This window comes from Heterocephalus glaber, unplaced genomic scaffold (assembly GCF_053883595.1).
Source record: "Heterocephalus glaber isolate CG9 unplaced genomic scaffold, H.glaber_assembly_v1.0 deba00001472, whole genome shotgun sequence".
In the NCBI taxonomy this organism is placed as follows: Eukaryota; Metazoa; Chordata; class Mammalia; order Rodentia; family Bathyergidae; genus Heterocephalus; species Heterocephalus glaber.
Genome location: NW_028258315.1, coordinates 48,695,539 through 48,722,071, shown reverse-complemented (window position 1 = coordinate 48,722,071; position 26,533 = coordinate 48,695,539). Strand labels below are relative to the sequence as shown.

At 37.3% G+C, this 26,533-nt stretch overlaps 1 protein-coding gene across 2 annotated transcripts in view; it reads left to right on the top strand.

Moving 5' to 3' along the window:
• Positions 1 to 26,533, top strand: part of Frmd4b (FERM domain containing 4B) — a 351,908-nt gene that overhangs the window by 86,433 nt on the left and 238,942 nt on the right. For both annotated transcript variants that reach the window (XM_087182007.1, XM_087182006.1), the window contains exon 2: positions 25,043 to 25,170. The gene's annotated coding sequence lies outside the window, so the exon portion shown is untranslated. The remainder of the gene's footprint in view (positions 1 to 25,042; positions 25,171 to 26,533) is intronic.

The following is a 26,533-nucleotide window of genomic DNA, read 5'->3' as shown; positions in this document are numbered from 1 at the left end:
CATGACAAAGAAGAACTGAAGAAATTCATGACCACTAAGCCAGCTCTACAAAATGCCCTGAAGGATGTTTTAGAAAGAGATAATGAAGACCGCAACACCAAGAACACCAATAGAAGGAACCCACCAGGTAGGGCAAGCAATTAAACAGAGGGAAAAGTCAGGAAACCAAGAGCAGGAAAATAATATGACAAGGATAAGCCAATATATTTCAGTTATAGTCATCAATGTAAATGGTCTCAACTCACTAATCAAAAGAAACAGACTAGCAGGATGGATCAAGAAACAAGATCCAACAATTTTCTGTATACAGGAAACACATTTACTCAAAAAAAAAATCATAGACTGAAAGTCAAAGGATGGAAAGCAATACTCCATGGAACAGGAACCTGGAAAAAAGTAGGGGTAGCTACTCTATTTGCAGGCAAAGTGGATTTCAAGCCAAGACTGATTAAAAGAGACAAAGTAGGTCACTACATCCTTGTAAAGGGAACAATCGAAGAGGAAGAGATAACAATCATAAATATATATGAACCAAATACAGTGCACCCAACTATGTAAAATGATTATTAACAGACATGAAAAATAAAATAACCACTAATACAATTGTAATGGGGGACCTCAATACCCCACTGTCACAAATAGACAGATATTGACTGGACAAAAAATCAACAAAGAAATATCAGAACTGAACCAAACATGTGAACACATGGACTTAGTGGATGTCTACAGAGTGTTCTACACCATAACATCAGAATACACATTCTTCTCAGCTACACATAAGATACTCTCCAAATTCTGCTAGCATGAAATCAACCAATAACAAATGCTGGCAGGGCTGTGGGGAAAGAGGAACCCTGCTCCACTGCTGGTGGGAGTGGAGACTGGTGCAAGCACTGTGGAAATCAGTATGGAGATACCTCAAAGAACTAGGACTGGAAGTCCCATTTGACCTCACTATTCCACTGCTGGGGATCTTCCCCAAAGAATTAAAAGAATCATACCACAGTGATATATGTGTGCCCATGTTCATAGCAGCACAGTTTGTAATAGCTAAAACTTGGAAACAGCCCAAATGCCCATCAGCTGGAGACTGGATAAAGAAAATGTGGGGTTTTTTAATAAAATGGAGTACTACTCAGCCATAAAAAATGAGAAATTAGAGACATTTATAGCTAAGTGGATGCACATTGAGGCAATACTATTAAGTGAAATAAATTGGACACACGTGTATAAATACCAAATAGTTTCTCTGGTGTGAGAAATTGAAAGTGTAAATAAGGACTAAATGTATGATAGGTCATGTGAAATAGGAAGAAAAGGGGCAAAGGGGAAGGAAGTGGGAGGGATAGAGGAAAGGACAGAAGGGAATGGGATTAATATGAGAAAATGGAAAAATAAGAACAAAGCCTTTGTAAATAGGGAGGAATGGAGGGGTTGAAGGGAGGGCTGGGCAAGGGTGAAAAATAAGAACCAAGAGAGACTATGTAAAGGTGCAAATTTCCAATGATGAATGTCATTATATTGTATACCTAAAATGTACCAATGATTAGAATGAATAATAGGTACTGCAGAATAGGAAGAAAAGGTCCAAAGGGGTAGGGGTAGGGGTAGTGGGAGGGGCAGGGGAAAGGGAAGAAGGGAAAGGAAAAATGCTGAGAAATGGAAAAAATGGAAATAAAGTCTTTGTAAATAGGGAAGGGTGGAGGGCGTGAAGGGAGGGCTAGGAATGGGGAAAAAATAAGAACCAAGATGCATTATATAAAGGTACAATTCCCAATGAGAAATGTAATTGTGTTGTATACCTACAATGTACCAATAAAAGAATTTAATAAAAATAAATAAATTAAAATTTAAAAATTTTAAAAAACGATATTCTCCAAATAGACCACACACTAGCCCACAGAACATGCTTAAGTAAATGCAAAGGAATTGAATTATCCCATGGACATTATCTGACCATAGTGCAATGAAATTGAAAATCAACAGCAAAGGAAACCACAAAAACTACATAAATACATGGAAATTGAATAACACTCTCCTGAACAACCAGTGAATCACAAGTGAAATTAAAGAAGAAATTAAACAGTGTATATAATTAAGTGATAATATGGATACAACATAACAGAACTTATGGAAGGCAATGAAAGCAGACCTAAGAGAAAAATTTATAGCAGTAAATTTTCACATCAGGAAAACAGAATAAGCTCAAGTAAACAACCTAATGATGAACCTCAAACATCTAGAAAAAGAAGAACAAGTTGGGCCAGGGCTTTAGCTCAGTGGTTCCAGCTCCTGCCTGGCAAGCACAAGGTCCAAAGTTCAATCCCCAATACCAATATATATATGAAAAACAAGAGAGCCAGGGATTTAGCTCAGTGGTTTCACTGCCTACTGTGCAAGCACAAGGACCTGAGTTTGATCCCTGGTACAAAAAAAAAAGAACAAGTCAAGCCCAAAGCTCATGTGAGGGAGGAAATTATAAACATCAGAACAAAAATTAATTAATTCAGACTAAGAAAACAATACAAAGAATCAATGAATTGAAGAGTTGGTTCTTTGAGAGATTAAATAAAATTGATAAACCTTTAGCCAACTTTATCAAAAAAAAGGAAAGAAAAAACTCAGATTCATGCAATTAGGAATGAAAAGGGTAGAATCACAAGGGATTCTGTAGAAATCCAGAAAAACATCAATACCTCTTCAAGAACCTGTACTCTAATAAAATGAAAAACACAGAAGAAATGGACAGATTCCTAGATACATATGAATTATCAAGAAGATATAAAATTTTTAATAACCCAATATCAGTCAATGAAATTGAAAATGTAATTAAAAACGTACCAACAAAGAAAAGCCCAGGTTCTGAAGGTTTTACTGCTGAATTCTGTGAGAAATTTAGAGATCTAATGCCACTACTCTTCAAACTCTTCAGTGGAATTGAAAGGGAAGCAATAGTCCCCAAATCATTCCTTGAAGCAACCATTACCCTGAAACCAAAACTAGAGAAAGACCCAACCAAAATAGAGAATGATAGATTAATCTCTCTAATGTACATAGATGTAAAAATCTTCAATGAGATACTGGCAAATGGAATGCAGCAAATCATCAAGAAGATTATACACAATGACCAAATAAGATTCATCCCAGGGATGCAGGGATGGTTCAACATATACAAATCAATACATGTAATACACTATACCAACAGAGCCAAAGACAAAAGTCACATGATCATCTCAATAGATGCAGAAAAGACATTTGACAAAGTCCAACACCCATTCATGATTAGATGAAACCCCTACAGAAAATTGGAATAGATGGTCTTTAGCTCAATCTAATAAAAGCCATCTATGACAAACCAATTGCCAATATCATACTAAATGGTCAAAAACTGAAAGCTTTCACTCTAAAATCAGGAACAAGACAAGGATATCCACTGTCTCCACTGCCATTCAATATAGTTCTGAAAATATTAACCAGAGCAATTAGACAAGAAAAAAATAAAACAATAAAGATAGGAAAGGAAAAAGTCAAATTAACATTATTTGCAGACTTCATAATACTTTACATAGAAGATCCCAAAACCTCCAGCGAAAGACTTCTATATTTAAAAACTAGGGTTGGGGATTTAGCTCAGTGGTTCTGTCACCTGCCTCACAAGCACAAAATCCCAAATTTGATCCCAGGTACCAAAATAACAACAAAAACAACAACAAATTCAGTAGCATAGCTGAATACAAAATGAATTCTCAAATCAATAGCATTCCTGTACACTGAGAGAGAAATTAGGGAAACAAGACCTTTCACAATAACATTGAAAAAAATGAAATGCTTAGGACTCAATCTCACAAAGGAAGTAAAAGATCGTTATATTGAAAACTATAGTACTCTGAAAAAGGATATCAAAGTGGTTATCAGAAAATGGAAAGATATCCTTTGCTCATGGATAGGAAGAAGAAACATGGTGAAAATGGCCATTCTCCCAAAATTGTTATACAGATTTAATGCAATCCCAATCAAAATACCATTAGCATACCTCACAGAACTATAGAAATCATTCCTAAAATTTATTTGGAATCAGAAGAGACATAGAGGCCCTCAGAGCAGAGGAGATGAGCCACTCCCAGTGCTGAGGAGGAGGCTTCCATGCTGCCATGCCACCCCTGCCCCCAGACCAGAGGAGGTAAGCCACACAGGTGCCAACAGCACTACCCGCCCCCCTGCCAAAATGAGAAGACACATAAGTAAGTCTCAAAACCAGACTTCCAGATCACCTAAAGCAACCCCAAAGGGAAATAAGATGGAACACTCTGATACTCAACCACCTGGACTCCCTGAACTGGCAACAAAAGAAGATCTGGAATAAATGAAATAAAAAATAACTTCACAGATAACAGCAGAGATTGTGCCCATGGTGCAAGACATGACTAATAAATCTAGAAAGGACACAGATTAAAAAATAGAGGAGCTGAGGAACATGATGGAATCCCAACATGGGAAACAAATGGAATCCATAAAACAGATGCAATCAGATTTCCAGGAGATTAAAAACTCCATTGAAAGTCTATGCAGCAGAATGAGCCAATGTGAGGACAGAATCACAGATATAGAAGATAAGATTGCAATTTGTGACCAGGAAAAGAAAAATTTCTTTAAAATAGTAAGGGACTATGAGAAATCAATGAAGCAGCTGCTAGACGATGCAAAGAAGAATAACATAAGACTGATAGGAGTGAATGAAGAAACAGGAGATAGTGCAGATGACATAAAAAAACTGTTCACAGAAGTGATGACAGAAAACTTCCCAAGCAGGGGAAAAGAACTTGACATACAGATAAATGAGGCATGTAGGACTCCAACTAGCCATGATCAAAAAACATCTACACATAGACATATAATAGTTAAGATTTCAGAAACCCAACAGAAGAACAAAATTCTACAAGCAGTTAGAGAAAAGAAATAAATCACATACAAAGGAAAGCCCATCAGAATCACAGCAGACTTCTCAACACAAACAAAAAGGCAAGAAGAGCTTGGAGTGACATATTCCAAGCCCTAAAGGAAAACAGCCTCCAACCCAGATTGATGTACCTTGCAAAACAATCTTTCAAAATTGATGGAGAAATAATCATGACAAAGAGCACCTTAGGAACTTTATGAATACCAAACCAGCACTCCAAAAATTTTTAGACAATACCCTAGGAAAAGACAATGAGGAGCACAACCCCAGGAAGCCCAGCAGAATGAATCCATTGAGCACAACAAGAAATTAAATGTAAAGAGGGAGAATCCAACAAAAAGAAAAAGTCATGACAAGGATAAGTCAATATGTATCAGTTATAACATCAGGGTTAATGATCTCAATTCACTAATCAAAAGAAATAGACTGGGAGAATGGGTCATGAAGTAAGATCCAACAATATCCTGCATACAAGAAACACACTTAATTTAAAAGGAAACTCATAGACTGAAAGTTAAAGGGTGGAAAGCAGTACTCCATGCGACAGGAATCCAAAAAAAAAAAAAAAAAAAAAAAAAGCAGGAGTAGCTATCCTCTTTGCAGATCAAATGGATTTCAAACCAAAATCTGAAATACTTCTGGTCCCAAGAATTTCAGATAAGGGACAGTCAACCTGTATGTACAAATCTATTGTGAGCATGTGTTTTCATTTCTCTTAAGTAACAACTTAAGAACAGAACTGTTGGTTCTTAACAGTAATACAAGAAATTCCTATATTGTTTATCAAAATGGTTTTATCATTTTACATTCACATTAGCAGTAATAGAAAGTTCTGACTGGTTCACACCTAAGCTGACATTTGTTCTTTTAAAACTTTTAACTTCACCTCCCTAATGAGTGTATAATACAATTTTGTTATTTTATTGATTAGTATTTTTCTGAGTCTAATGTTCCACACCCTTTCTTGTGCTGTACTGACTATTTATCATCTTCTTGTGTCTACTTTTTAATTGGGTTGTCTATTAATGAGCTGTAAGAGTTCTTTATATATTCTGGTCATAGGTTATATGTATTATAAATATGTTCTGGTTTAGAACTACTTTTCATTTTCTTAACGATGTCTTTTAATCTGTCTCAAATCTCATTTATCAATTTTTTTATTTTATACATCATGTTTTTTGGATCCTAGGAAATTCTTGCCTACCTTAAATTCATGAACATTTTCCTTTATAATTTCTTCTTAAATTTTTATAGTTTTAGTCTTTCATATTTAGGTTCATAGATCCTTTCGTGTTATTTTTATGTATGGAAATAAAGGGTTGAGGTTAACTCTTTACATACGATACCAGGTGTTCTAGTACCATTTGCTGAAAACACTATCTTTTCCTCTACTCTTGAGTTGAGTTTATGTTCTATAAAATGTTAATGTTAAATAATCTTTCAAAACTCAGTGGACCATATATGTGTGGTTCTCTGTTTCTAGATTCTCTGTTTTATTCCAATAATCTATATGTCTTTTCTTACACCAACACTGCCTTGATTACTGTAGCTTTAGAGGAGGTCTTAAAATTACATAATAAATGTCTTCCAACACTGTTTTTTTTCTTTTTACTTTTCTCGGTCCTTTGTACTCCTACATAACTTTTAAATTTCAATATCCAATTCTTCATTTATAGCAAGTATACATAGACCTGAATTTTTATATATATCTTGTGTTTTCTAATCCTGCTAAATTCAAATACAAGTTCTAGGGGCTCCTAGAAATTTCTTAGTATTTTCTCTGTAGCTGATCATTTCATCTACCTATCAAGATTTTACTTCTACCTTGCCAATCCTATCCTAATTGTGTCATTTTATTGGCAGACTATTTTGGTTTGGGCCTATGTTTCAGAGTTTAACGGACAGATGAAGAGTAGGCATATCTGCCCTTGTTCCCCACCTTAAGGAGAAAACATTGTATCTTTTCCATTCATATAAGGTGTTTTTGCTGGAAGTATGGAAAACATGTCTTTTATCAGCTGAGAAGGTTCTGTTCTACTTCTAGTCACCTGATAACTTTTACCATGAACATCTGTAGAATTTAGTCCAATACTTTTTCTGCAACTACTGATAGGATCATATGGCTTTTTTCTTTCCTTTGTTAAACTGATGACTTATGGGGGTGGATCTTCCAATTCTGAACCAACACTACCATCCCTATAATAAAACCACTTACCACATACTCTCAGATCTGACTTCTAAAAGTTTGTTTTGTTAAACAAATTTTTATTTATGTTCATATGTCTCTCTTGTTCCTTCTTTTTTCTGCTTTAAGTGTTTGATATAATTTATCAGTTAAAATGTATATGAGCAAAAAAAATGTATATGAGCCTACAGTTGTCATATAGGTAGGTTTTCAAGCTAGGAATATACTTTCTTAAATAGGTACTATTCAAATTTTATATTTCTTCCAGAATCAGTTTCATTAATTTGTCTTCCAAGGTACTTCTTAGAAGTTGTCAAATTTATTTCAAAAAAAGATTTTTGTAGTATGCTTTCTATATCCTTTTAAATTCTGTAAAATCTGTGGTAATGTCCTCTAAATCTTCATATTGTAATTTTTTTAAAAATGTATAATTGATATTGTGTAAATGGAAGAAAAGGTCTAAAGGAGTAGGGGAAGTGGGAGGGTTAGGGGAAAGGAAAGAAGGGAAAAGAAAATATATGAGAAAAGAAAAAAATTGAAACAAAGTCTTTGTAAATAAGGAAGGGTGGTGAGGGGGTGAAGGGAGGGCCGGTGAATGGGGAAAAAATAAGAACCAAGATACTCACGTAATGGTACAAGATCCCAATGGTGAATGTAACTATATTTTATACCTAAAATGTACCAATAAACTTAATGGAAAAAAAAAGATGGCTAAAATTTAAGCACTGAAAATACTACATTTGGTGAGGATATGAAGCAACTGGAACTCTCATACATTGCTGATAGAAATATAAAATTGCAACCCCACTTTGGAACTGTTTTCAGTTATTATAAAATTAAAAGCCCTTATCATATAAGACCTAGCAACTCACTAAAAGGTGATTACTGAAGGGCAATGAAAATATATGTCTGTACAAACTTTTGTACTGGAATGTTCATGGCAGCTACATTCATGGTAACCACAAACAGCAAACAATCTGGATGTTCATCAGCAGATGAATGGACAAACTGTGTTCAAGCCTTCCAATAGAATACTATAAAATAAAATAATCAGAAAATGTATAATAGGTAATGTGAAATAGGAAGAAAAGGGGCAATTAGGAAGGAAGCGGGAGGGCTAGGGGAAAGGGATTAATATGAGAAAATGGAAAAATAGGACCAAAATCTTTGTAAATAGGGAGGAATGGAGGGCTGGGCAAGGGTGAAAAATAAGAACCAAGAGAGATTATGTAAAGGTGCAAATTTCCAATGATGAATGTCATTATATTGTATACCTAAAATGTACCAATGATTAGAATGAATAATCGATGATGCAAAATAGGAAGAAAAGGTCCAAAGGGGTAGGTGTAGTAGGGGGAGGGGGAGGGGCAGGGGAAAGGAAAGCAGGGAAAGGAAAAATGCTGAGAAGTGGAAAAAATGGAAATAAAGTCCTTGTAAATAGGGAAGGGTGGAGGGGGTGAAGGGAGGGCTAGGAATGGGGAAAAAATAAGAACCAAGATGCATTATATAAAGGTACAATTCCCAATGAGAAATGTAATTGTGTTGTATACCTACAATGTACCAATAAAAGAATTTAACAAAAAAAAAGAAGAGCAATAAGATGGGAGAGAAGCTCAGTAATAGAGTACTTGGCTAGCTTATGCAAGGAATGAGAAGGAGAAGGAGAAGAAAAAAGAACTCCAAATATATGTCTTTCATGGAAGAATCTCAAAAATATTGTGCTGAATGGTAGGGTGGCTAGTGCTTCCACTTCTGAATAAATAATTACAGGACAGGAATTTTAAGTTCCCAACACATGGAAATGATAATATTATAGAGGACTGAAATGCTGATTTCTCTGATTTGATCATTATACATTGTATACATTATTAAATTAACATACTATATACTAAGAAAAGTATAAATATTATATGACTATTCAAAATTAATGATGTTTTAAAAATATTGTGCTGAACAAAGGGGAACACACACACACATGCATACACAAAAATAAGACCCTATGATTCCATCCATGTGAAGTACTAAAACAAGCACAATTCATAGATAGCGACAGAAATCAGATCACAGGCGTAAGAGGTGAGGACGAGGATTGAGTGCAAAGGAGCATGATGGGACTTTTCAGGGAATAGAAATGTTCTTTGTCTGCATTGTAGTGATAGATGCAGAAATATATATACATAAATGTATGCAGGAATATATATACATATATACATATATACACATATACATGTACATATATATATATGTCAAGGTTTGTTGTTGAACTATGCATTTAAAATGGGACAATTTCATTACATAGATGTTACTCCCCCCTAGCAAGTTTCCCTAGCCCTTTAAAAATATCCCCTGGAATCACTTTCTGTGACATACTAATCAACCTACTCAGACATTAAGCCCTTCACTTCCAGCAGCGACAACCTACACAATCATACCTTCAAGTGAAGCATCACTGGAGGTCATCTCAGTTTGTCAAGGACATTTAAATTTCATGTGACTGATGTCTCCAAAGGATGTTTTTGGAGGAATGAGCTCCACATTCAAGATGCGAACCTAATCGTGGGGATATTCACAGAGCAAGATGGGGTTCTTCTGCAAATTAACAACTTGTCTTCCAGGCAGGAAGTGGACTTTTGACTCTGAATGGAAAAGCATTGAAGAATTGGGTTCTGACTTAATCTAAGGCAGCACATATATTCATTTGACAGACAATCACTGAATATCTGTTATATGCATTATCCCAGGCTATGAGGGTGTGGCAGAAGGTAGGACAGAACAGCGCCTCCCTCTTTGCAGAGCTGCAATTGTAGAAGGGGGGAGGAAACTAGCAAGTAAGTAAACAGCGTGATTTGGAGATTACACAGAAAATAAACAGGAATGCAGGACAACACAAATGTAGGCTGATAAGATTAAGGACCCAGAGGTCAGCGAAGGTCGTATGAATTGAGATGGAACAATGGATGGAGCCAGCTATGAGGTCTGAAGAAATAATGACCACAGCAATGTGGACATTGAGTGCAAAGGCTCTACAATGAGAATGGGTTTGGAGAGGAAGGTAGGAAAAAGAGGCGATTGGGGGGGAGGGTGAGAGCAAAGGGAAGACTAGAGTGAACTGAAGTTTGAGAGGTGGACAGGAACCCATGTAGAGGATGGAATAAGTTTTAGTCTGTGTGAAAGTCAGAAGACATGTAAGAGTTTTAAGCAGGAGAGAGAAATAATCCAGTATGTCAACATAGCTACTTTAAGAAGAGACAGTCTCAGGGATCAAGTGAGGAAATTAGCAAGAAGGCTACCAAAGTAGCCTAAGGGAAAGATGCTTGTGGGTTGTACTGTGGTGAGAGCATTGGTGATAAGGAGATATGAACAAATAGAGGGGCAGGGGAAAGCTGAGAAAACTGCTGGGGCTTAATGAATGGGCAATAGGATGATGGGGGGAAAGAACACACAAGTGTATGGCCTGATGGAGTGAGTGGAGAGAGTCTTTGTTAGGAGATGACCTGGGGTGAGTGGGTAGGGGATCTGCATCCTTTGTGAGCCCTACAACAGTGACAGAATGACTTTAAAAGTGAAATAGCAGTGTTTGTAAATATCCTGTGAGGGAAACTCTGCTTGTAAAGACCCCATCATCATCCCCTTCTGTGATTCTCCAGACATACTAATAAGTGGGTGCTGGAAATGTCACGATCTTCTAATCACAGCCTTCCTTGGGAACAGACATTTCCAGCAGACACCAGTTCAGGGCAGACTCTAAACCTTCTCCTGCTTCTGTTGTTTACGGTTGATGTCGTTTGTATTTGGGCAGTGCCCTGAAGAGATTCCTTTTGCTCTGGGAGACTTATTGGAAGGTTGCCTAATTATGGCTTAGGAATCACTTTGTCAATAATTTCAGAGCCCAGTAGTCTAAAATATTGCAGGGTATTATTAAATATTTAAAAATTGCTTTATTTCTCCACATGGTATGAGGTTTCTGCTGAAATTGGAACCTTTGAGCAGTTTGCCATTGTGTTTGGAGTCACAGATCCACTTTTGCCTGTGAAATGAATTTTAGTATGATTTTTAAAATTCTACTGGATAAGAGTGTACAGAGATTTTTATCATTTCTATTTCTTTCTGTTCATGTAATGAAATCAGCACTAGACAGAAGCAATCAGCTCATGAAAATTCTCTTTGAGTAATGTTAAACCAAAACTCTGTGTGTGTGTGTGTGTGTGTGTTACTGGAAACTCTGTTCAGGGCCATTGCTCTGAGCTACATCCATACCAGCCCTTTATTTTATTCTTTTTTTGACACAATGTCTCACTAAGGGGCACTAAGTTACCCAGGCTGATCTCAAACTTTGATCATCCTACCTCAGCCTCCTAGAGTGCCCTGACTATGAGTGTGTGCCACCATGCTTCATTTAAACCAAAATTTCTGAGAGTGAGGGATCTCTGAAATAAAAATGTTACAAATGACAAATGCTAGCCACAAAGGGACCAGGTCTAGGGATAAGTCCCACAGATATCAGCAGTAAGGCTAGATATCAGTTGGAAATATGTCTGCTAGACCTGAAGAGCATTTTTGTAATGAAAATTAGGGAGAAGGAAAGCAAATTGTTTACATTGAACCTTCATTGGTTATAGATAAGAAAAATGGGATAATACACTTGACCTTAGCCAAAAGGCTGAGAAGTGATGAAAATGAGATAATAAAAAGCAGTGAAAGTTTGGGGATGAATTGCTTGGGGTGGTGAGCAGGATGCTGATATCTATCTAATCAAGGTTTAATGTACATTCAGTCTTTTGGTTTGGCCCCAAGCCCTTAACTGGTTAACCCTCTTACCTCTCCTCCCCTCCATCCTCCAGCCCTTGTAATTAAATTTAGGACATCTCAGCATTTTTCTCTTATCTGTAGCAATGGGAAATATTATCTTTTCAAATATTTTGGTTATTTTCTTTCTCATTACAAAAATAACATAAGCCAATCTTTGAAAATTTGGAAAGCGTAGAAGAAAATACAGCCATAACCCTATCACAAAGAAAACCATGAGATGTTGTAGTTCCCCATAAAATCTTTGAGCTGGAATAGACTTTTACAGTTATCTTGCTGAAAGGAAAACTTTTTTTTCAGAACAATACTTCTAACACCAAATTCACAGGTTTTCCACACCATGCAATCAATTCTCCAACTCTCCAGACACCAATTGGGTGTTCATTCTGCTCCATTCTGACATTATCTACCTGGAGCTCTCATTAGAGTCCACAAGATTCAGAGCTCAGTCCCATTACACTGCCTATATTCTAGACACTATTTGTAAGTCCCAGCCTTCTGGCATTCTGGAAGAATTTAACTACAAATTTGTCCCCATCAGCTTCAATAACTTGCTATAATGGCTCAAGGAACTCAGGAAAACATTTTATTTCCTATTTCTAGTTTATTATAAAGGTTACACATGAATAGGTACTCACACAAGGTCTAGAGGGATCTCAAGAGCAGGAGCTTTCATTGTAATGGAACTGGGCGGGGGGGGGGGTGCCATCCTCCTGGCAAGTGAATACCTTCACCAAACCAGATGCTCTCCAAACCCCATAGTCTAGGGGATCATGAAGGTCCCATGAGGTAGACATGATTGAGTAGATCATTGGCCATTGGTGATTGAACTCCATCTTTAACCCTCCTCACCCTACCCTCCCCAGGTCAGAGGTTGGGTCTAAAAGTTCCAACTTTCTAATCACACGGTTGGTTTCTTTGGCCACCAGTCCCTACCCCCACCCCATCCTGAAGCTATCTGGGGCTGACAGCCATTTCATGGACATAAACTCAGAACTGATTACAAAGGGATTATTATGAATAATAAAACACATTCCTATTACCCCAATCACTCCACAAGTTATAAGAATTTTAGAAGTCTGTGCCAGAAAGACCAAATACAGATTTTTTATTGTGATTCTTATCACAGCATTCTCATTTTCATTCTCATTCTCATTTCATGTCTGAGGCTCAGAGCAGCACAGCCTGGAACCCAGGTCTCCTCCTGGTCAGTGTTGAACCATTTCCAAATTGTCTGTATGGCTTCATAAGCATGTCTGGTTCTCAAGCCTCAGAGGAGGCACATGGTCCTGCTATGCCCTCTCTTGAGTGGCAGAGATATGACAGAATGGGGCTCCATTTGCCCCTTGGTGTCTGAGAAGCTACATGGTCTTAAATAAGGATGGCATTAAATTGCCTTGACTTAGGGGGGTGTTTTTCAAAGAATGATTTTTGGATCACCTGTGTCAGAATGATCTAGAACATTTTTTTGTGTGTAGGTGTTGTACTGAGGATTGAACCCAGGGCCTTTGTACTGAGCTATTTCCCTGGGCCTTTAAAATTTTTATTTGGAGATAGGATCTCACTAAGTCCCTAATTTTCCCAGGCTTGGATTGAACTTGCCATCTTCCTACCTCTGTCTCCCAGAGTGCTGGGATTGCAGATGTGTGAACATGTTGGTCTGGACTGAGGATCTTCCTTCTTAATACAAATAAACCTTTTTGCATGGAAATATTCAAACTGTCTAATCTATAATAGACAGATACATAGACAGGCAGACAGATACATGGTAGATGGGTATATCGATGCTTGTAAGTAGATAAAAAGTTTGTGGCTCCATGAAAAGAAGCTCTTAATGGCTATCTCTTAGGAGTACAAATGGGGTGAATAGGGAGTGAGACTTTACTGTTCTGAGCTATTTAGAGATGTGGATGCACAGAACATAATGTTTTGAGAATCTCTTTTATTGGTACTTCTGCAGTTAAGCTATCCCTTTGAGAGACTACAAGTATCTGGATAACATTTATTTGTTAATGTGTGTGTGGCCAGTGGGAGAAAGGAAATGCCTCTTTGTTGATATCAGAGGACACAGATGGAAAAATAGGAGGATGTGGGGTTGAGTGGATCACTTATTGACTCTCTTATCTCTTCAATAAGTATTTGTTGAACACCTACTATGTGTCAGGAACTGTTGGGTGCTGGGGATAGGGGAAAGAACAGATGTATCTTTGGGGTACAGCACTTGCTTAGCATACACAGAGACCTAGGTTCAAGCCCTAACAAAAAGAAAGAATGAAAGATAGAAGACAGCAAGGGAGGGAGGGAAGAAAGAACAAGATACCATGGTCCTCAATCCTGTAGAACTTAATGCTTTACCATGGACAATACCAATAAAAATCCAAAGAAGATCATTACAAATGGTGACAAGTGCTGTGAAGACATAAAGGAGCTATGTCATGGATGATTGGAGCCTTGTTCTCTGGTGGACATGGATGGTTTCTCTGACAGAGAGCATCTCAGCTGAAGCCCAGACAACAAGAAGAAATGAGCTAAGTGCATATCTAGGGAATAAGTTTCTAGGAAAAGAGAGCTATAAGGACAAGGGTCATAAGGTGAAATTAGCTCAGTACATCTGGAGGATATAAAGAAAACTAGTGTGGCTAAAGCTTAATGACTAAAAGAACACAGAAGATAGAGTCCAACAGGAAGATAGGGCCAAGCTTTGTACTATAATCATTCTACATCAGTAAGTTTGAATTTCATTCTAAGTTCAACAGAAAGTCATAGAAGAGCTACATTTAGAGAGGAATAAGTTGATACCTTCGGATTCAGGTTTTTTAAAAAATCACTCCTGTACTCAACACTATATTGAAATTGAGAATAAGCTTTTAAAAGGTACACAAGGTCATTGAAAACCACAAAGGAACTAAAAAAGGACAAGATATAACATATAAATGGAAAGAAATCAATGACACAAAATGTTGGGGATTTATAAGTATTTATAAATTACAGATCAAGGGAGCTGGGGATTTAGCTCAGTAGTTCTGCCACCTGCTTTGCAAGCGCAAGGTCCCATGTTTGATCCCCAGTACCAAAAAATAAGTAAATAAATAAATTACAGATCTAAGCAAAATCCTAATAGTATTCTAAAAAGACAATTTTAATGAGAGTTTTACGAAAGTAAAAAAGAAATATGCTATCAAAATTTATTAAGACACTGTATTATTAGTGAAGGAAATGGAAAAAAATAGATAAAGTCTATCAGAACAGAGTCTAGTGATGGATGAAACAAATATGAACCTTTTTGTATGGTACAGGATACACTGGAAGTCAAAGTGAAAAGTACACTTTATATTAGAAGTAAGTGGTGTTGTTACAACTTATTTTCTACAAGAAGGAAACCTTCAGATTTCTAATTCATACTTTGTACAAAAATAAATTGTGAGATGAATTAAAAACCCAAGTATAAGAAATTTTAAAATTAAACCTTTAGATGAGGAAAAGGAGGATTTTTTATATTAGAACAAATTTATAAACTAGAGACATAAAAATCACTTGAGATTGGATAGATTTCACCATAACCAAAGTATATGAATTCTGCACAGTGAAGCACCTATAAAATTAAAAGCAAATACAAACTGAGAGAAGGCATTTGCAACCCCAAATGACTAGCAGAATCTCTGCATAATTACCAAAAATCAAACAGAAAATTCAAACTACCCTACAGAAAAAAAAGGAAGACCTTATTAACATGTACTTCCTCAAGGGAGAGACATGAATGAGCAATAAAAATATGAAAAGATTTTCCACATCACGACAAAAAGGAGGAAGTGCGGGCTTAAAACCACAGTGCAATAGCATTTTGTACCCACCAGAGCTGCAGAAATTCGAAAGGCTGACAGTGAGACTTGGCAAGGAATTAAAGTAACAGACACTTTCAGCTGTGGCAGGTGGCACTTTGGAGAGCAAAGTCTCATTCCTTAACTAGACATAAATGCACATATTCTGCAACACGGGGATTCTACTTCAAATCAGCAGCCTTTCTCAAAGGAAGGACTTGGTGATTTGTTAGTTAGGGCTCTAGCACTCTATAGAAGATTTAGCATCCCCATGCCACACCATGCTCAACTCACAAGAAATTCTCCCACATTTCTAAATACCTATAGAGTTGGCCTTCCCTTGAGGCCTCCAGGGAGAAATTCCTGCCCCTGTCCGACAGTTGTACTCCATACAACCTCTGCAGCTGTCCAGGGGGCCTGTGTCCAGCAGGACTTGGAAGGATGTGCACTGCAGCATTGTTATGACTTAACACTGGATACTGCCTTATGAGTCATCAGTCCAGAAATGGAGAATCCAGGGATGATGTGGTCATGTCAGAGCACTGAGCAACAGTTAATGCTCTAACAAGGACTATGTGGAGCAAAATGAAAATACGATGTTGAGAAAAATGTAGCATACAGCATGATGCACTTTATAAAAAGTTTAAGAACCAGAAAACCATAGGATATATTGTTTTGAGGATACACACACACACACACACACACACACACGCTAACAAATGTGTAACAATGGTTGCCTCCAAAGACCCAGGAAGAATTGGACTGGAGAAAATAACCCAGGAAATTAAAATTCTATCTAATTCTGTCTTGTAAAACAGTAACAACAGGAGGTGAAATCGATATTAAAAAGAACAACTTGGGATCATTCTCACTGGTGGCATACATAGGAGTTTACTGTGTTATCCTTTATATGTTGCTGTATCTCTCTTATTTGATTACCCCATAGAGCCCTGAGTGGACAGCAAGGGGAAGGGGAGGCAGGGCTGGTGGCAGAGAGGAGCCAGCCATGGACTCTTCAGAGCATGTGACTTTTTAATGTCATTTATCTATCACCCAAAAGTCCCACAAAGAATGACACTTCCCCTGCTGTCTCCTCTGAGGTATGAAATTGTCACCTAAGCAAGCCAGGAATTTGTCAGCTGCTAGGTTTGTTTGTGGGGTTTTTTTTTTTAGCAGAATGGCACATTCAACTGACATCTAAAAGAATTTAAGTCTGCCCCATCCCTGGCCCTGCAATTATGCTCCTGTACTTTTTAAAAACCATTTTTGTTGTGGTAAAATATACATATTAAAATCAACTACTTTAACCATTTTAAAATGTACAATTCAGTTGCATTGAGTAAATTCACAATGTTGTGCAACCATTGCCACTATCTATCCCCGGAACTTTTTATCACCCCAAACTGAAACTCTGTACCCATTCAATAATAATTTTCCATTCTTCAGTCCTTTACCTCCTGATAGCCTCTCTCCTACTCCCTGTGTCTGTGAATCCATTACTCCAGCGAGATAGCTCTCATAAGTAGATTTATACAATATTTGCCTTTTTTGGTCTGGCTCTTTCAATTTCCATTGTGTTTTCAAGATTCATCCATATTTTTTACAATGTGTCAGAATTTCATTCTTTTGAGGGTTAGATAACTTTCCATTGGAAAAATACACCACAATTTTATTTATCTTTATCTGTCAAAGGATTCATGGGTTGTCTCTACATTTTGGCTATTGTGAATAATGCTACTATGAACACTTATGTACACATATTTGTTCAAGTTCCTATTTCCAGTTGTTTAGGGCATCTGCCCAGAGATGGAACCTCTAGATTATGTATAATTTAATGTTTAATCCTTTAAGGGACTCAAAACGTTTTTCTAGCAACTGCACAATTTTATATTTACATCAGCAATGCACGACAGCTCCAATTTTTCCACATTCTCAAACAGCCATTCTAGTAAATGTGGAGTGGTATTTTACTGTGGTTTACTCTACATTTTTAAAATCTGCTTTTCTGGGTGCTTTTTTTGTGTTTAGAAACATTGTACATGCCTTTCATCTGATTGGTTGATCCATAACACCCATAGCCTGATTTCAGCATTTCCAAAAATGTATCCTATGGGATACAGATCCTAATAGAGGCTTCATTGGGGTCAAAAAGTTGGGGAGGAAGACTGTGTTTATGAAGCCAGATGCATTGGAGTCTTATCACATGCATATGTAACTTCTGCAAATTCAGGAGGGAAGCAAGAGTTGACAAGCTGTCTCCTCTCCCTTGGTTCCTCTCAGTTCCTCCAAGTATTTTGTGTTGAGAGTGATTCTGTTGTTTGAAGATATGCATCTTTTTATACCAATGGTCCATTTATAAAGCCAACTTTTTCATATGGTGCTTAAAGAAAATTTCATCTCTTATAACTTTGAAGGAAAAGGTCGCTCTATAAATGTTAGTGTGGTAAGCTTTACTATAGCACTCTCCTCAAAGGATTTTTCAGTTATACATAGTTTTCACTTTGTACTGACTTTAGAAACTCCCTCAATATAAGATGCAATTTTGTTATATATCTTCCCTTTATAGCATCATGACTCTGAGAAGTCTTACAGTAAAGGTAGTTTAAACCAGGGATTGGGGTCATATAGTAGATGTTCTGGGCCTTGTAGGCCAGACACAGTCACAACTGTTCAACCCTGCAGTTGTAGGTCTATAACACCCATAGACAATCTGTAAATGAGTGCATTTGGCTATGTGTCAATAAAACTTTATTAACAAAGACAGGTATCAGGCTGGATGTGACCATCGGGCAATAGTATTCTGATCACTACTTTGTGACCCAAGTTTATTGAATCACGACCCCCCCCCCTTTTTTAAACAAACATAAAAAGATTTATTAAACAATATTGGGCCAGGGATTTAGCTCAGTGGTTTCGCCACCTGCTGCACAAGTGCAAGGACCTGAGTTCAATCCCTGGTACCAAAAAAAAAAAAAAAAAAAAGACAAGTTAATATCAAGTTTAAACCTGTCAAAATAGAAGGAATTGAAAATTATGTGAAGACTCTGGGGCAAGTATAAATTGCTTGCCTTCAAACCCATCACTTTCCAGGCATTGCCTTATTTACTGTTACCCCAAGGAGAGAGGACAGATCAGGCAAGTTGTAAAAATTTCCTGTCCTTGATTTGAATGGAAAAGTATGGCTGATGCTGGAAGGCCTACGTCTTAAAAACCACAGCAAGATTATTAAAAGCACTACGATTCACTCAACTAAGCTGAATGCAAGAACAAAGAAGCAGATATGACACCACAGGTGCCTCTGAGAGCTGACAGTGGGAAACAGCCTTTTACAGAGCAGCGTCAGATGATGCCAGTGATGCCTGCCCCGGCTCACCCGCCAGAGCTTCAAACAGGTAGTCACTTGCTAGGGACAGCTCAAGTGTGGCCCAGGGTGGCTGGTCCACCATGTGATGACGACAGAAAGGTCAGCTGCCTGTAGGCATCTTCAAAGGCTCTGAACTCAGCCAGGGTCCTCTATAGTTTGTTCTGATCCATCGCCAGAACATGGTATACGCTTTGAAGATAACCAGTGACTGAGCAGTTAACCAGTTATAAACATGTGGGGGAGCTATGATTTCCCTAGATAATTGCTAATATTTACTTATGATTTTTGTTTTTAAATTTTTTAGTACATATTTGTAGTACATAATGATTACTTACATCGTGGAAAGTTTGGTACATGTACAGAACACATCTTAATTCTTTTTACCTCTCCTCCTCCCTTCTCCCCTCCTTTCCCTTCCCATTCGCAAAAGATCTATCTTCCTGTTTCCTATTATCCAGCCTTTATTTTGCTGTTTATTTGCATTTTGAGTTTTTTATATAAGAGAAACTATGCACTTTTTAAGATTGTGTGTCTGATTCATTTCACTTGATATTATGGTCTCAAAGGGGCATCCATTTTCCTACAGATGACTCAAATTTATTCTTCTTTTTGGCAGAGTAGTACTCCATTGTGTGTAAATACCATATTTTGTCTATCCATTCATCTGTTGATGGGTACATAGACTGCTTCCAAGATTTACCTATTATGAATTGTGCAGCTCTAAACATGGGTATATATGTACCACTGTAATACGGTGTCTTTAACATTTTCCGAAGGTACCTAGAAGGAGAATAGCTGGGTTGAATGGAATTTCTATTTTTAGCTTTTTGAAGGATCTCCATACTGATTTCCATAGCGGTTGTCTTATGTACTTTCCCACAACTATGCAGAAGGGTTCCTTTCTTCCCACAACCTCACCAGCATTTGTTATTATTTAATTTCTTGATGATAGGCATTATTTTTGGACTAGGATGGAATCTTAGTGATCTTTTAATTTTCATTTCTTTAATGGCCAGAGATTTTGAACATTTTTTTGTGTATTTATTGGCCATTTCTACTTCTGAGGAGTGTCTTTTCATGTCATACCCATTTTTTGATTGGATGTTTTGTTCTTGGTGAATCTAATTTTTTGAGTTCTTTACATATTCTAGATATTACTCTTCTGTCAGAGGAGTAGCTGGCAAATTTTTTTCCATTCTATAATTTATCTCTTCACTTTGTCAATTGTTTCCTTTGCTTGCAGAAGTTTTTAATTTGATATAATTCTATTTGTTGATTCTTGATGTTATTTCTTGTGCAATTGGATTCTGTTCAGAAAGTCCTTGCCTGTGCTTATGTTTTCAAGAGTTTTACCTATTTTTTCTTCCAGCAGATTGTTTGTTTTAATATTTTAGTCTTTGATTCACTTTGATTTTATTTTAGTACATGGTGAAAGATATCAGCCTCTGCATGTGCATAACCAGTTTTCCTAGCACCATTTATTAAAGAGGCTGGCTGTCTTTCCTCCAGTGTATGTTTTTGGTTCCTTTGTCAAAGATCAGGTAGCTGAATGTGCCTGGGGTTATTCCTACAACCTCTATTCTGTTCCATTGATCCTCATGTCTGTTTTTGTGCCAGTACCATGCTGTTTTTATTACTGTCACTTTTTAATATAACTTAAAATCTAGGATTATGATGCCTCCTGCTTCCTTCTTTTTTTAACCTAAAATCTATGTATAGCCTTAGAGTCTAAGTTTGAATTCAACTAGAGAGCTTCAACTTTTTATGAATGATGCTGCAAGTTGGTGACATGTAACAGATCATCGCTTTTCTGGTGCCTGAATTTTCATTGCTGTGATACCAGAACTAATCATTTAGTGGATGTTGTTATCTGCTCTCAAAATTCATATGTTGAACCCCCAATCCCTAGGACCTCACAATGTAACTGAAAATAGAGCTTTAAGGTGATTAGATAAAATGAGGCTGTTAAATCAAGCCCTAATGCAATCTTACTGATGTCCTTATGAAAAGAGAATACGTGGATGTAAAAAGAGACATTAGGGGTGCGTGGATGAAAGAAAGATCATGTGAGGAGACTGCAGGAAGACAGCCATCTGCAAGCCAAGAAGAGAGGCCACAAAGGATGTCAACTCTGCCAACTCTTTGATCTTGGACTTCCAGCCTCCAGAATTATGTTGTTTAAGCCACCTAATCTGTTATATTTTGTTATGGCAACCCTAGCAAACTAATATAGTAGAGGATCTAAAGTCACAGTCCCTAATTCATCAAGCCCTTGAATTTTTTTGTTCATCTTCAGTACCTAATATCACATGTATCTTTTACTGCATTTTATAGGTGAAACTATGTGCTCTAATTGCATTTGCATTAGAGATCTTAGGACATACTCTTCAATCATGTTGAGTCATAAAAATAGATTTCCATAATGCTCTCAGTTCAGTTCTCTTCTCTTCTTCTCCTTAGTTTCCTTCCAAATACTGTCCTCTTTGTTTCTATTCCTGGCCCTGAGGTTTTTAGATAGATGAATGTTTCCTTGGTTTATTGTGCTGCTTATTGCAGACAGGAAGTTGATATCCATGGGGCCATCGGATTAGAGAGCTTATTAGCTGTGTGTAACCTCAGACAATATATCTCATTTTCCTGACTTAATTTCCTCATCTTCATAGTATAATAATACCTATATCTATTTTTGGAGTTCTTGGAAGCATTAGTGGCAGTGTAAGTGCTGGTATGCTGTATGGCTTATGACTGGCATTCAATAAATGATAGCTATTCTAGGGATAGGGAAGTATCTGTTGATTTCTTTTTTTTCTAGCCTTGTGATCTGATTTGGCATATGCTGTGTAGTCTTTGTTAGAAAAGTAAGGGATTTGACTAGTTCCTTATACTTGTATGTGATACTAGATGCTACTTGATGTATCCACATACAGAAGGCTTAACCCCTCATGGAATTTTTGTTCCCTGGTGGACACAGGAAAATGTGGAGATCTTGTGTGATAAAGCTAAAACATGAACTGGGCCATTCCAGGGCCAGCTCTGGCCTGTGTAACCTTTTGCAACCAACCAAGCCATTATTCCTCCCCATGTCTATCCTGTATGAACATCAGTTCTCCCTATTCTTTTTTCCCTTAGATTCTTTTATTGGTATATTTTAGGTATACAATACATTTACATTTATCATTGGGTACTTGTACCTGTACATGATGTATCTTGGGTCTTATTTTTTCCCCATTTCCTGTCCTCCCTTCACCCTTCCACCCCTCCCTATTTACAGAGACTTTGTTTCCATTTTTTCCTTTTCTCATAATTTTTCCTTTCCCTTCTTTCCTTTCCCCTACCCCTCCCACTTCCCCTACCCCTTTGGACTTTTTCCTCCTATTTCCCATTATCAATTATTCATTTTAATCATTATTTACACTTTCAGTTTCTCACACCAGAGAAACTATTTGATATTTACACGTGTGTCCTATTTATTTCACTTAAGAGTGTGTCCTCAATGTGCATCCGTTTAGCTATAAATGTCTCTAGTTTCTCATTCTTTATGGATGAGTAATACTCCATTTTATTTTTTAAAAAACCCACATCTTCTTTATCCAGTTTCCAGTTGATGGGCACTTGTGCTGTTTCCAAGCTTTTGCTGTTACAAACTGTGCCGCTATAAACATGAGTGCATATATATTGCTGTGGTATGATTCTTTTTATTCTTTTGGGAAGATACCCAACAGGGGAATAGCTGAGTCAAATGGGACCTCTATTCCTAGTTCTTTGAGGTATCTCCATACTGATTTCCACAATGGTTGCACCAGTTTGAATTCCCACCAACAATGGAGAAGGGTTCCTTTCTCTCCACAACCCTGCCAACATTTGTTATTGGTTGATTTCTTGATAGCAGCGATTCTTTCTGGGGTGAGGTGGAATCTCAGTGTTGTTTTCATCTGCATCTCTTGAATGACCAGTGATGTTGAACATTTTTTATATGTTTATTTGCTGCTTTTACTTCTTTGTCTGAGAAATGTATGTTCATTTCAGATGCCCATTTTTGAATTGGGTCTTTAAATTTGGGGGGTCTGATTTTTTTTAAGTTCTTTATATATTCTAGATAATAGTCCTTTGTCTGAGGAACTGTTGCTAAAATTTTTTTCCCACATTGTAGGTTGTCTGTTAGCTCTGTTGGTGGTTTCTTTTGCAGTGCAGAAGCCTTTTAATAAGATGAGATCCCAGTTGTTGATTCTTTGTGCTGGTTCCCGTGCTACTGAGGTTTTGTTCATAAAGTCTTTTCCTATGCCAATATCTTCCAGAGTTCTACCTACCTATCTTCCAGCAAGTTTAGTGTTTCTGTTTTAATATTTAGATCTTTAATCCACTTCAATCTTAGTTTAGTACATGGTGATAAGTATGAGTCTAGTTTTAATCTTTGGCAGATTGAAATCCAGTTTTCCCAACACCATTTATTAAATAGGCTATCTTTCTTCCAGTGAGGATGGTTGGCTACTTTGTCAAAGATGAGATGGCTGAGTATGTCTGGAGTTGTTTTTCCATCTTCTAATCTATTCCACTGGTCCTCAGGTCTGTTTCTTTGCCAGTACCATGCTGTTGTTATCACAGTAGCTTTGTAGTATAGTTTCAAGTTGGAGATTGTGATACCCCCTGCCCTGTCTCTGTTGCCTAGAACTGCTTTTGCTATTCTAGGTCTGTTCTTGTTCCAAGTGAATTTTTGGATTGTTTTCTCTAGTTCTGTGTAATATATTGTTGGAATTTCAATTGGCATTGCATTGAATCTATGTAACAGTTTTGGAAGTATGGCCATTTTCACTATATTGGTTCTTCACCATTTAAATCCAATCTCGTTGGCATTTTGATGTTTGATTTAAAATGCCTAACATAAAATTTGCCTCCATTAGCTTTGGGAAATTGAGGTAAACAAACTATTTTTTTTTCCTGAAACAGTCTCTGTTTTCCTTCTAAAGGATCCTGAAAACATATTGCCTGCAATAAGCTCCCACTCTTCACTACACTTTCACTGTAGCTGAGCCCCTTGAATACTGAGTTCCTGCTAGAAGAGAGAGACTTGGGATGTGGCATCAGTAAAGGGAGTGAGGCAGATGTGTTTGTGAAAGAATTGGTCAGTTTCCTCTGCCATGTGCACCATCTTGCACCTCAAGTTTGCATTTCTGTAGTGGGGGCTATAGAGGGCCAGATGGGGTGGGAAGCTGCCATGAGGTGTGTGACAGGAGTTTTATTCAACCATGTGGTGGAAAAGTAAAGACCACATCTGCTGCTCCCACCCTCGTTGTCCAGTTTTTGATAAGAGAGAAGCACGCATCCTGCCTGAAATAGTCCTTCCGAGAAAAAGCTGCTTTCTTCTCTTTTATAGAGGGAATGATAAATACATATAAATAAGGATGTCCTATGGCACATTATGCATACAGAATTTCATCAGTATTCAAGACATGTTTGATTCTTGCCATAACTGACATCTGTTAAAAACCAGAATTGAGCACACAATCCTGGTTGCCATAATCCTAAAATGTGGAGTCTGAGGTGATGTTTCCCTAAGTCTCCTCTTCCACTCTTAATAGCCTCAATCTTATGACTGATTTCAGGTAACTTGGAGCACATCAGAATCTCCTTCTACAGAGACAAAACTCAAACATGATGTATCCAGCAGCATGTGTCTTCTAAGAGCCAAATTGGTGTCACAACTTCACTTGTTAAGGAGAACAGCCTCTGTTTCATCTGTACTTGGAGAGAGTTATATTCTAAATCTTACCTAATTAGGTGAATTTCTAAAACTGTGATTAAACTGTAGCCAGCCAGGAGAAAATTGGAAATAAATTAGAAGTGTCACTGACGTGAGATTTATAGTCTTTCCCATGTGCCTCCTAAAAATGAAGGAGCTGCTCTCTGTATTACAGGCTTTGATGAGGAATCCAGGGGAAAGAATGAGTGAGAGAAAAAGATGACAACTGTACAGATCCGAGCAGAGTCTGAAGATTACTACAGTGAAAATAAAAGAAAGCAAGAGAACACTTATTAGTTAAAGGTAAGTGCATAGTTGTATAAAGGTTAAAGCCTTTGATGAGTTAGGACAGGAAAGTGTGTTTGTGTGTGTTTGTGTGTGGGCACACATTGACTTCTGGAGTGGGCAAGGGATAGGATATATGGTGTGGCACGCCAGCAAAACATGTGTGTTACTAGCAATGAAGAAGGAAATCAGCAATACAGTTACTCCCCTGAGTTCAAAGAAAAGCTAAACACCCAAAAGTAGACATCTATTTTGTAGAAGCTCTCTTCCTAAAGAGAAAAGCAAATGTACAAAAGACAAATAAACAGTGTCTAAATTATTATAGTGTGCCTTAGATAGATTTCTGACAATACATTTCTTTTCTTTTTTTTTTGGACCAGGGATCAAACTCAGGACCTTGTGCTTGTGAGGCAGGTGTGGTGCCACTGAGCTAAATCCCTGGCCCATTTCTAATATTTTATATATACATGTGAAATTACTTCCTTTTTATTCACAAACACTTAATATGGCATTAGTCCACTAGCAACTGAATAAAGTTAATGGTGAATTATCTTTAGGCATGCAGTGATTTTCATCCTTAGCTTAACTATAATAAGGTGTGCTTTGTGTCCTTAGTATCGTGAATACTTGGTGCCCTGCCATCCCATTGTTTTTTATATATATAATAAGAAGAGAAATGAAATATTTGAATGGTTGAGCATCATTATGACAATCCTATGGAGCCCTAAGAGCCAGGCACATAGGGAACCCTACAATGCGGTATTGCAAATGTTTCTTCATGATCTGATTCTCAGAAATTTGCATTTGACAAAGGTGATTTGAAGGGTAATGATATGAAATGTGCAACAGTGTGAATTGGGCATAAGTAAAGTGTGCAATGGTTAAGAACAGCACTGACAACAATCTTCTTAAAATGCTTTCTTGAGCCAAAGCAACAGTAGGATTGCAATTCTGGATATTAGTCCCTGCTGGGGAGATGTGCACACAATAGTTACAGATGTAGATTCTGAAGATGCTTGCTCTACCACTTACCACTTGTTTTACTGTGGACAAAATGGTTAATTGCCTCAGTTTTCTGGGAAATATGGTAATACTAGTACCAACTGTGTAGGGTTGTTGAACAGACAAAATGAGTTGATTTAGGCAGTCTTTGGAAGAATGCCCAGCATGTGAAAAGTACTCAATAATTATTAACTGATTTTATCATTGAATAAAGTATACTTGAGGGATGGAAATTTCAGTTGTTTGTTTTAAGGGAGATACAAATGTCAAAGAGCATAAACAATGTTGGAGGAATGGAAGGTAGTATTTCTTTAATTCTGCACATAATGGCACTGTTCATTTGGCCATCACAGGGACAGAGGAGCCCTAGGAAGTGACA